We start from the raw sequence: 10,015 nt of genomic DNA on the forward strand, positions 1-10,015 counted from the left end.
ATTTTGGGCTTTCACTCTATTTTCTTTTTAGCTTTGCTATTCACCTTTAATTTACAGAAAGTTCACATTGTATCAGCAACGATGCTGCATTTTTATTGAGAACCTGCCTAATGATACGGGAGTTCAAATGGAGAGGAGTTTGTGCATATGATAACCAGGAGCATGAGGAGAAAGTATTAAGGACTAGAAATGTCTGAAATGAAAGTCATATGTACTCTCCTTTCACAGAAGACTGGAAATGTTCCTGATTCAAGGCATATCATTGAGAGCAAACCCTTATCTTCATCCACACTAGAAGAACAGTTTTACCAAGATCCTAATATACAATGACTTGTTAGGATCATTTCCTGGAGTGCTATTGCCTTAGTAGTGACACTAAAGCACACTTTACAACTCTCTCTCTAGTGTTTATTTACAATACTGATGAAAAGAGTTGAGAAAACGTCCCTGATCAAAAGGATATAAATTCCATTTTCTTGTACCAAATCTGCAGTAAAATAAAATGAGTTCTAATAATCCCCCAAATATTTATCCAAACAGAATAGCATTATTGCCCCAAATAATAGGAGCTGTATTTTTATGTAATTACTTAACAAAATAAATATTTTACATTTCTTATGCATAATAAAGTGAGTAATTAGACAACACAGCATAATGGAGGAGCACAAACCAATGATGCAGATTATTCATGGAAGACAGACAGAGCAGTATGAGATGTACAAAAAGTCAGTTAGAATCCAAGAAATGTAAGTACTGTACGTAGAAGATATGAATACCATTTACTCTTCCTTTTTTAAGCTGAATGGGAGTTGAAAGAAAGCAGGAAAGTCACTCCTGAATTGAAATGTGCCAGTTAGCTTTAATGACATACAGACTTTCATGAAAGCTTGTTGTATTTTAAATAATGCCTGAATTATCTTACATGGAGTAAATTGATTTTTGAGGATCTTTCTCAGATACTGATACTTTATTGCTTTGCGAGGAGATTTTGCAGGCCCTCAAGGGAAATCTCTTCCTAGATGTGCCCACTGTGCTCTATATATCAGTACTAGGTCTGGCCCCAAACCTACTGCATCAAGCCTGCTACAGTTTTCAAACTGTTCTTAATGTTCTTATCAGATCAAAAAAATTCATGAAATCCTGCATTCTCTGCCCCATAAACTGTATCCTGACTTTGGATCACCCCATGGTGATGTGTCATTATACCAACACCACCACACAGCAAAGCCCCAATTGTCAACATTGCAAAAATACAGATAAAACCAGCCACAGGACAAAGGATCACCATCCAGGATCAGTTTGGATGCTTACCTGAGCTTCTTGAAGCCACCTACCAAGCTAAGGGGTGCCCTCTACTCCTATGACCCACAACAGACCTTGGCACTCTCTACTGCTAGTTGTCTTCTTAGAGGTGGCAGACGACTAGTAACCTGATACCTCCCACCCCAGGGTGTTGTTCAAAGGGTGGGGGGGGGGTCAGTAGATTTGCTCCACTCCAGTGTCTCTGTAGGTAAAGGCTGAAGCTGGAAAGTAGGCCTGCTTCCTTTTCTGGCACCCTTCTCTCTCCTCGCTTCCCTCAGAAAGATTCCTAGCACCTCCCCTGCTACTTCTCATCTCTCTCCAAGAAGGTCTAATACTCCATGAGGCTTTCTCTTTGCTTTTCCCCTCTATGGTGTCCCTCTCACATACTCCTCCTTCTTCTCCATCTCCTTACCCCATCCACATGAGTGTCACTGGTTGATGCCCAGATGAAGCAGGGATCCTCTGTCCTTCTCTTTCCAGCTTTCCGTCCCTGCTGCCCTCAGAGAACAGCCTGTAGAGCAGAGAAGAGCACCAGGAATGAGATGGGGAGAACACTGGCTGCCCAACAGAACAACAAATAAAGCGCAGAGACTGGAAAACAACAGTGCATCCCAAGTGTTTTTTCCCTTCAACTCCCAGCTGCCTGGGACAAATTACTTCCCATGTGGGCAAGGGCTAGGATCTGAAGCTATGGATCATTGGCAAGAATGAAAGTAACAGCACATGTGACTAGATGACATCATTCCAGTGAAATAGGAGCACATTTTTGGTTTACTTGGCTGTCTCTCATCAAGTGTGAGTCTCCTCTCATTTCCATACCCTTTCCCTGGCACCAAAATCAAAAAAGTGAAGACATCTCCCATCTCCAGTTGTCAGGGAATCCTATGCTTCCCCCATGACCCTCCACACACCTGCCATACCCCACTAGCCAGTCCTTATGAAAAAGTTCTCTCAAATTTAATAGTTAATGATCCCTTTTCTATAGGCTTATTTTAACCATGCTATAGAGGTTAACTGAGCATTCTGTACCTGAATAACTCTCCAATGAACACATGTACACACGCACCCATCCCGCAACCTTTCAAGTAACTTCCCCCTCATAGGATCTAATTTATTGAGAAGCCATGAGAGAAACAGTTCCCTTGCTCCTCACAGTCACAAGCTGTTCCTGCAATTGCTGGACTCTCCCCATGACCAGCACAGTTGTCTTTGCTGTCCTCAACAAGATTTCCTGCTGGTCTTATTCCACTGAGCACTTCCTGGGCCTGCTCCCTGTGTTCAGGGACTCCCACCTTTCTCATTGCTGTTCTTCTGCTTGGGAGAGACTCACACAGGTCTTTCCCAATCCCTAGTGTCTTCCTCACTGTGAGAAAGGCAACCACTTTTTGAGTGTACTGCTCCCATGTTGCCATCACAGGCCCCTTGGGCACCTGTTTCAGGTACAGGCCATAGCTGGAGACTTAACCTTGTGACACCTGCATAGAATTCTATAGGATGTTTTTAAAAGCCCGTAGAAGCCATCTCATCCTTTATTAAAATCTGTTGGCTTTTAGAGCAATTTCTATGAAACTCCATTGGGTTCATCCCTATTAAATTCTACGGGATTTTCCATAAAGATGCACCAGAGGGCAGAGCAAGAGGAGGTTACTCACGTTGTGCAGTAACTGACGTTCTTCGAGATGAGTGTCCCTGTGGGTGCTCCACTCTAGGTGTCGGTGAGCCCCTGCGCCTTTGATTGGAGATTTCTGCAGAAGTACTCGTAGCGGCCATGCATGCTCCGAGCCTGGCCCCCGCTCTGAGTATGCCTCTAGTGAGCATGCATGACCAGTTCCCTCAGTTCCTTCTCTACAACAGAGGCTACCTCAACTCCGAAGTAGAGGGGAGGAGAGTGGGTAGTGGAGCACCCACAGGGACACTCATCTCGAAGAACGTCAGTTACTGCACAAGGTGAGTAACCTCCTCTTCTTCTTCGAGAGATGTCCCTGTGGGTGCTCCACTCTAGGTGACTTCGAAGCAGTGTATCTCAAGGAGGTAGGAACTTTGGGTCTGGCAGGAATGCAGTAGATAATACTGCCCTGCCTAATCGAGTGTCAGAGAGAGGGCCCTGAGTAAGAGCATAGTGTTTGACAAACGTGTGCTCGGAGGACCAAGTGGCTGCTCTACAAATATCAGACAATGGTACTTTACGTAAGAAGGCTACAGAGGTAGATACAGATCTAGTGGAATGTGTTCTGATCAATGCTGGAGGTGTAACGTTTTTTATCTGATAGCAGAGTCCTATGCAATTGGAGATCCAGTTCGAAAGGCTCTGAGTAGAGATAGCCATGCCTTTGGAGTGCTCTGCGATGGAGACAAAGAGTCTAGGAGAGTTTCTGAAGGGTTTGGTTCTGTCCAAATAGAAGGATAAGGTCCTGCGCACATCAAGTGTGTGAATTGTGGCTTAGAAGGAGTTTGCATGTGGTTTCGGAAAGAAAGTTGGTAGATGTATTGGTTCATTGATGTGAAATGAAGCGTGAACTTTTGGAAGGAATTTTGGGTGTAGGCATAGAGTAACTTTGTCCTTGAAGAAAAGCGTATATGGTGGATCTGCCATAAAGGCTGCCATCTCGCCTGCCCGTCTGGAGGAGGTAATGGCCACCAAGAAGGCTGTTTTCATCAAGAGGTGCAAGAGGGAGCAGGTGGCTAAGGGCTCAAAGGGTTGATGAGTTAAACAGGACAATACTAGGTGAAGATCCCATGGAGGGGTAGATGGCTTAATGTCTGGATATAGTGTTTGGAGTCCCTTCAGGAAACGCTTGGTGATGGGATGAGCGAAGACCGAGGTATTGTCTACTGTACCATGAAAGGTTGTGATGGCAGCTAAGTGGACTCTGATGGAGCTGAAGGAAAGGCCGGATTGCTTAATGTCCAATAGATAGTCGAGTACGCAGGGAAGAGGTGCCGAGGTAGGAGACAGTTGTTTAGTTGAGCACCATTTTGTGAATCATTTCCACTTTCGGAGATAGGGAGTACGGGTGGATTGTGTTCTGCTGTGTAGAAGTACCCTCTGAACTTGGTCGGAACAGTCTAGTTCTCGTTGGGAGAACCATGCAGGTACCAGGCTTTGAGATGAAGCATGGAGAGATTGGGGTGAAGAAGCCAGACGTGTTGCTGTGATAAGAGGTTCAGGATGAGAGGCAGGGAGATCGGTGGTTGAATTGACATTCTGGTGAGGAAAGGGAACCACGGTTGTCTCGGCCATGAAGGTGCGATCAAGATCACTCTGGCAAGATCCGTTCGTATCTTTATGAGGACCCTGTTGAGCAATGGTATTGGGGGAAATGCATAAGCTAAGTCCCGGTGCCATGAGATCATGAATGCGTCTCCAAGGGAGTGTTTGCGCAGTCCCGCCCTGGAGCAAAAATTGAGGCATTTTGTGTTTTTCGCGGTTGCGAAGAGATCTATGGTTGGGTGACCCCAAGTTCGAAATATGTTGTAAATGATTCCCTCGTCTATCTCCCATTAGTGCGCCGAAGGGAAAACGTCTGCTTAACTCATCGGCAGTAGTGTTCATCACCCCTGGGAGATAGCTGATATGCGGATGTGGTTCACAAGGCACCAATTCCAGAGTTTTATGGCCTCTGAGCAAAGAGAGTGGGAATGAGCCCTCCTTGTCTGTTTACGTAGAACATGCAGGCAATGTTGTCTGTCATTATGCGTACATGCTGATTCTTGATTAGTGGAAGGAAGCAGCAGCAGGCATTCCGTATAGCTCGAAGTTCTAGAACATTTATATGCAGGGAGGTCTCAGAATGAGACCATAGCCCATGGACTGTTTGGTGAAAAATGTGGGCCCCCCACCCCGTGAGGGATGCATCGGTCACCATCATCAGAGTTGGGGCGGTCTGGAGGAAGGAGACTCCAGAGCAGAGGTTGTAGGGAACTGTCCACCATATGAGAGAGTCTTTGACTCGGCAGGGTATGGCCAGTTGTTTGTTTAGCGAGTGCACGTTTGGTTTGTAAACCGTGGCCAGCCAAGCTTGGAAGCACCTCATGTAGACACGTGTGTTCTGGACCACGAAAGTGCACGAGAACATGTGCCCTAGTAGTTGGAGGCAGTCTCAGGCGGTGACTCGAGGGCTGTTGCGAAGTCTTGTAGCCAGCAGTTTTATGGTATTGAATCGGTCGGGTGGGAGAGATGCCAGTCCGATTGTGGAATCGAGGATCACTCCTATAAACTACAGGTGCTGGGTAGGACTTAATGTGGATTTGCTTTTGTTTATTTGCAGGCCCAGGGATTGGAAGCACTCGATGGTGATTTGTGTGAAGCGGAGGGCCTCGTCGAACGTGGAGGCCTTCAGGAGGCAATCGTAGAGGTAAGGGAATATTATGACTCCTTTTTTCCTGAGGTAGGCAGTGACTACTGCTAGGAGCTTGGAGAAAACTCGAGGGGCAGTGGAAAGGCCGAATGGTAGAACTCTGTATTGGAAATGCATTGAACCGAGGGTAAAATGAAGAAAATGTCTGGGGGATGGATAGATAGTGACATGAAAGTAGGCATCTTGTAGGTCAAGGGCTGAAAACCAATCGCCCAGCTCCAGGGCTGGAATTATGGTGGTGAGAGTAACCCTCTTGAACTTTTGCTTTTTGACAAATTTGTTGAGCCTCCTGAGGTCGAGAATTGGTCACCATCTTCCAGTTTTCTTTTCTGTTAAGAAATAAGAGGAGTAGAACCCTTTCCCCTTGTGGCATTCGGGCACAAGTTCGATAGCACCCAGGTGAAGGAGATGTTGTACTACTTGCTGGAGGTGTGGCTTGTGAGAAGTGTCCCTGAAGGGGGACGGGGAGGGTGGGTGGGTGGGAGGTAAGGAGAGGAAGGGGATAGAATACCCAGTTGTGATGACCTCTAGAACCCACTTGTCGGTGGTAATATTCTGCCACTGGTGCAAAAACGGCTGTAGGCGGTGTCCAAAGATAGTCGTAGGCAGTGCAAACACTGAAGTTGGGACGATGTTTACGAGACCCTCAACCAAAGGTTCAAATCTGCTTATTAGTTGGAGGAAGTTGGGGCATTCCGGAGGAATTGGGGCGACGCCGCTGGTATCTGGATCTCTGGCATTGGTGTTGTTGTTGTTGATCCTGAGATCTTGGGAAATGCTGAGTTTATGGGGGGTAGCATAGACGGTGGTAAGGTTGATATCTGTACTGTCGCCTTCTGGTTGTATGGGGTTTGGATGCCCAACGATCGAAGAGTTGCCCTTTAGTCCTTCATTGAGTGGAGCATCTCATTAGTGGTGGAAGCAAAGAGTTTATCGCCATCAAAAGGGAGATCCTCTATGGTGCTCTGAACCTCGGAAGGAAAGAGGGAAGAGGAGAGCCATGAACCTCGGCGCATGACCACCGCCGTAGCGGTGGATCTTGCTATGGTATTGGCTGAATCCAGAGCTGCTTGAAGAGCCGTGCGTGATATGATTTGGCCCTCGGAAACTAAAGCTGTAAACTGTTGTTTCCTGTAGTCTGGAATGTGTTCAATAAAGTCCATGAACTTGTTATAGTTTCTATGGTCGTACTTTGCCAGAATTGTGGTATAATTGGCAATTTGAAATTGTAAGGTTGAAGAGGCTGTCATAAACAGATAGCTAAGGGTTAATGTCTCTTTCACCTGAAACACCTGACCAGAGAACCAATCAGGAAACCGGATTTTTTCAACTTTGGGTGGAGGGAATTGTGTGTCTGGGGTCTTTGTTTTCTGTCTGCCTGCTTTCTCTGAGCTTTGGAGAAGTAGTTCTGCTTTCTAATCTTTTGTTTCTAAGTGTAAGGACAAAGAGATCAGATAGTAAGTTATATGGTTTCTTTTCTTTGGTATTTGCATGAATATAAGTGCTGGAGTGCTTTGATTTGTATTCTTTTTGAATAAGGCTGTTTATTCAATATTCTTTTAAGAAATTGCCCTGTATTGTATCATCTTAATACAGAGAGACCATTTGTATTTTTTCTTTCCTTTTTTTATAAAGCTTTCTTTTAAGACCTGTTGGAGTTTTTCTTTACTTCAGGGAAATTGAATCTGTATTCACCAGGGAATTGGTGGGAGGAAGAAATCAGGGGAGATCTGTGTGTGGGTTGGATTTGCTAGCCTGATTTTGCATTTCCTCTGGGTGAAGAGGAAAGTCCTTTTTGTTTCCAGGATTGGGAACGGAGAGGGTAGTTTCACAGAGCTTGTGTCTGTGTATCTCTCCAGGAGCACCTGGAGGGGGGAAGGGAAAAAGGATTATTTCCCTTTGTTGTGAGGCTCAAGGGATTTGGGTCTTGGGGTCCCCAGGGAAGGTTTTTCAGTGGGACCAGAGTGCCCCAAAACACTCTAATTTTTTGGGTGGTGGCAGCAGGTACCAGGTCCAAGCTGGTAGCTAAGCTTGGAGGTTTTCATGCTAACCCCCATATTTTGGACGCTAAGGTCCAGATCTGGGACTAACGTTGGCTGGGGTATGGCGGAAATACTGTTGTTTGTTCCTTTGATTGGCTGCATCCACTACCAGTGAGTTTGGCGCAGGATGTGAGAAAAGGAATTCAAAGCCCTTAGAGGGAATGAAGTATTTACAGTCCGCTTGTTTGCAGATAGGCTGGCTTGTGGCTGGAGCCTGCCAGATGGACTTAGCAGGTTCCAGAAGGGCTGCATTAATTGGTAATGCCAGTCTGGATGAAGAAGAGGGTTGCAGGATGTCCATTAACTCATGTTGTTGGTCCAGTACTTCCTCTAGATTGATTCTAAGCTGGCTGGCAACCCTTTTAAAGAGATCCTGGAATTTCGAAAAATTGTCTGAGGGTAGTAGAGGGGAGGGAAGTAAAGCTTCTTCAGGCATTGTTTCAATTGGTACTTCAGTTGGTACTGGGTCAGAAGCAGGAGTTAATTGATCCTGAGCATGGGAGGATGCCGCCAAGTGAGTCATATGATTTGGACGTTCACGTCTTTGGAGTGGAATAGCAGGTGTGCTGCCGAGGGAAAGATGCCCATGGGGCCCAATACTGCCATGGTGGTGGAAAAGGCATAGGTGGTGCCATCCAGGGGTTAACACATCAGGAGGCAGGGTCTCAAGGGTAGTCAGAGACAATTTTCCTGTGCCCGTGGGTGACAGGACTCCGAGGATGGAATTCTGATTGTATTGAAACATCACCCTGTAGTTCAGACTCCTCCTTACTGGAGGAAGGCTGTTCGGACCCTGAATCATTCATAAGGGAGAAGCAGTCTTTAAGGAAGGGCGATTGCAGCGTAGGTGACACTAGGAGGTCACTTGACTGGGTAAACTGCCGCACTGAGGCAGCTGAAGGTGAAGGCTGATAGAATTGCTGTGAGGGAACCTGGGCTTGCACCGGAGTTCTTAGACTTGGCTCCATGCCAAGTAGCGCTGTTAATGCCAGTACCATAGTCAGTGCCATGCTATTAATAGCAGGCTGCAGTGCCTCAGGGGGGGCCTGATTTGTCAGCACCGCGTTCATTGCGGTGCCAATAGGTGCCATAATCGAGGCAGGCAACTGAAAGCCTGTCGCCTCGGCACTGGAGCCTCGCACTGCCGCCAAAAGCACAGGCAGGTTTAACGCGATGCCAGAGGAGCCCAGCTTGTCAAAAGTGCTCAGGCGGGGGAGCACCGGTAAGGAGACTGTGGATCTGACCAGAGAAGGTTTGTGTCTAAGGGCTTCTTTTGAATTTGACAGAAGGTGTCCTCGTTTTGCTGCTTTCTTCTGCTTTTTAGAAGTGGGAGAGCTGTGTCGGTGAGTGGAGGCAGAGTCCGCGCCAGGGTCTGAGGCGAACCCTAGGGATTTTTGAAGTAAAATAAGTTTAAGCTTTATCTCCCTGTCCTTTCTCTCTCTGGAGCTTAGTTTATTGCAGTGAGCACATTTTGGGGGAATATGGGTCTCCCCCAAACATTTTATGCACTGTGAATGTCCATCGGAGAGAGGGATAGCGTCCTTACAGGAGGAGCAGCGCTTAAAGCCTGTGGAGCCAGGCATATCTGAAGCGGCTGAGAGAACAATTTTTTTTTTAACAGTAGAAAAGAAGGTAAGTAACACTAACTAACAACTAACTAACAAGAAACTGTCTAACTACAAGTTATTTTAAAATGAGGAAAGAATTTTTTTAAGGAGTCTGCTGTGCTCCGTCTCAAGCCAGGGACAGTAGAGAAGGAACTGAGGGAACCGGCTGCGCATGCTCACTAGAGGCATATTCAGAGCGGGGGCCAGGCTCGGAGCATGCGTGGCAGCTACGAGTACTGCTGCAGAAATCTCCGATCAAAGGCGCAGAGGCACACCGACACTTAGAGTGGAGCACCCACAGGGACATCTCTTGAAGAAGAACTCTGGTATCCATATCAGAATCTGTCTGCTCCTTCTTTTTTCTAGCTGTAAAAACAGCATAGCAGAGAATATTGGGAGTTCAGGTCAAGAGGACAAAGGATTATGAGCAGTGATTCTTATTTGAGAACAAATTCCAGCCTGGCCTCATATTCCAGCAAGAGAGCACCTCACTTCCCAAGTCACAGTCCCTCCTCACTGCCATATGCTAGGGACCCTTAATGACATTGCAGCCATAAAACATTTTTTTCCCCAGCTAGAAGTATGGATTTTGCTATATTTTGCAGAGCAGCACATTTCATATAAATAATGGAATTTCTATGGCTTACAGGCTCCCACTTTTATGTCAAGGTTTATACTGAACCCTCATCTCCCACAGAACAGAACC

General features: G+C 46.3%; 1 long non-coding RNA gene across 1 annotated transcript; it reads right to left on the reverse strand.

Moving 5' to 3' along the window:
- Positions 1 to 2,176: 2,176 nt before the first annotated feature.
- On the reverse strand, positions 2,177 to 8,672 carry LOC115646610. The gene is made up of 3 exons (XR_003999075.1): positions 8,590 to 8,672; positions 3,477 to 3,483; positions 2,177 to 2,189 (listed from the first exon to the last, which is right to left on the reverse strand). It is a non-coding gene; the product is annotated as an uncharacterized LOC115646610 (long non-coding RNA).
- Positions 8,673 to 10,015: the final 1,343 nt, after the last annotated feature.

This window comes from Gopherus evgoodei, chromosome 2 (genome assembly GCF_007399415.2).
Source record: "Gopherus evgoodei ecotype Sinaloan lineage chromosome 2, rGopEvg1_v1.p, whole genome shotgun sequence".
Lineage (NCBI taxonomy): Eukaryota > Metazoa > Chordata > Testudines > Testudinidae > Gopherus > Gopherus evgoodei.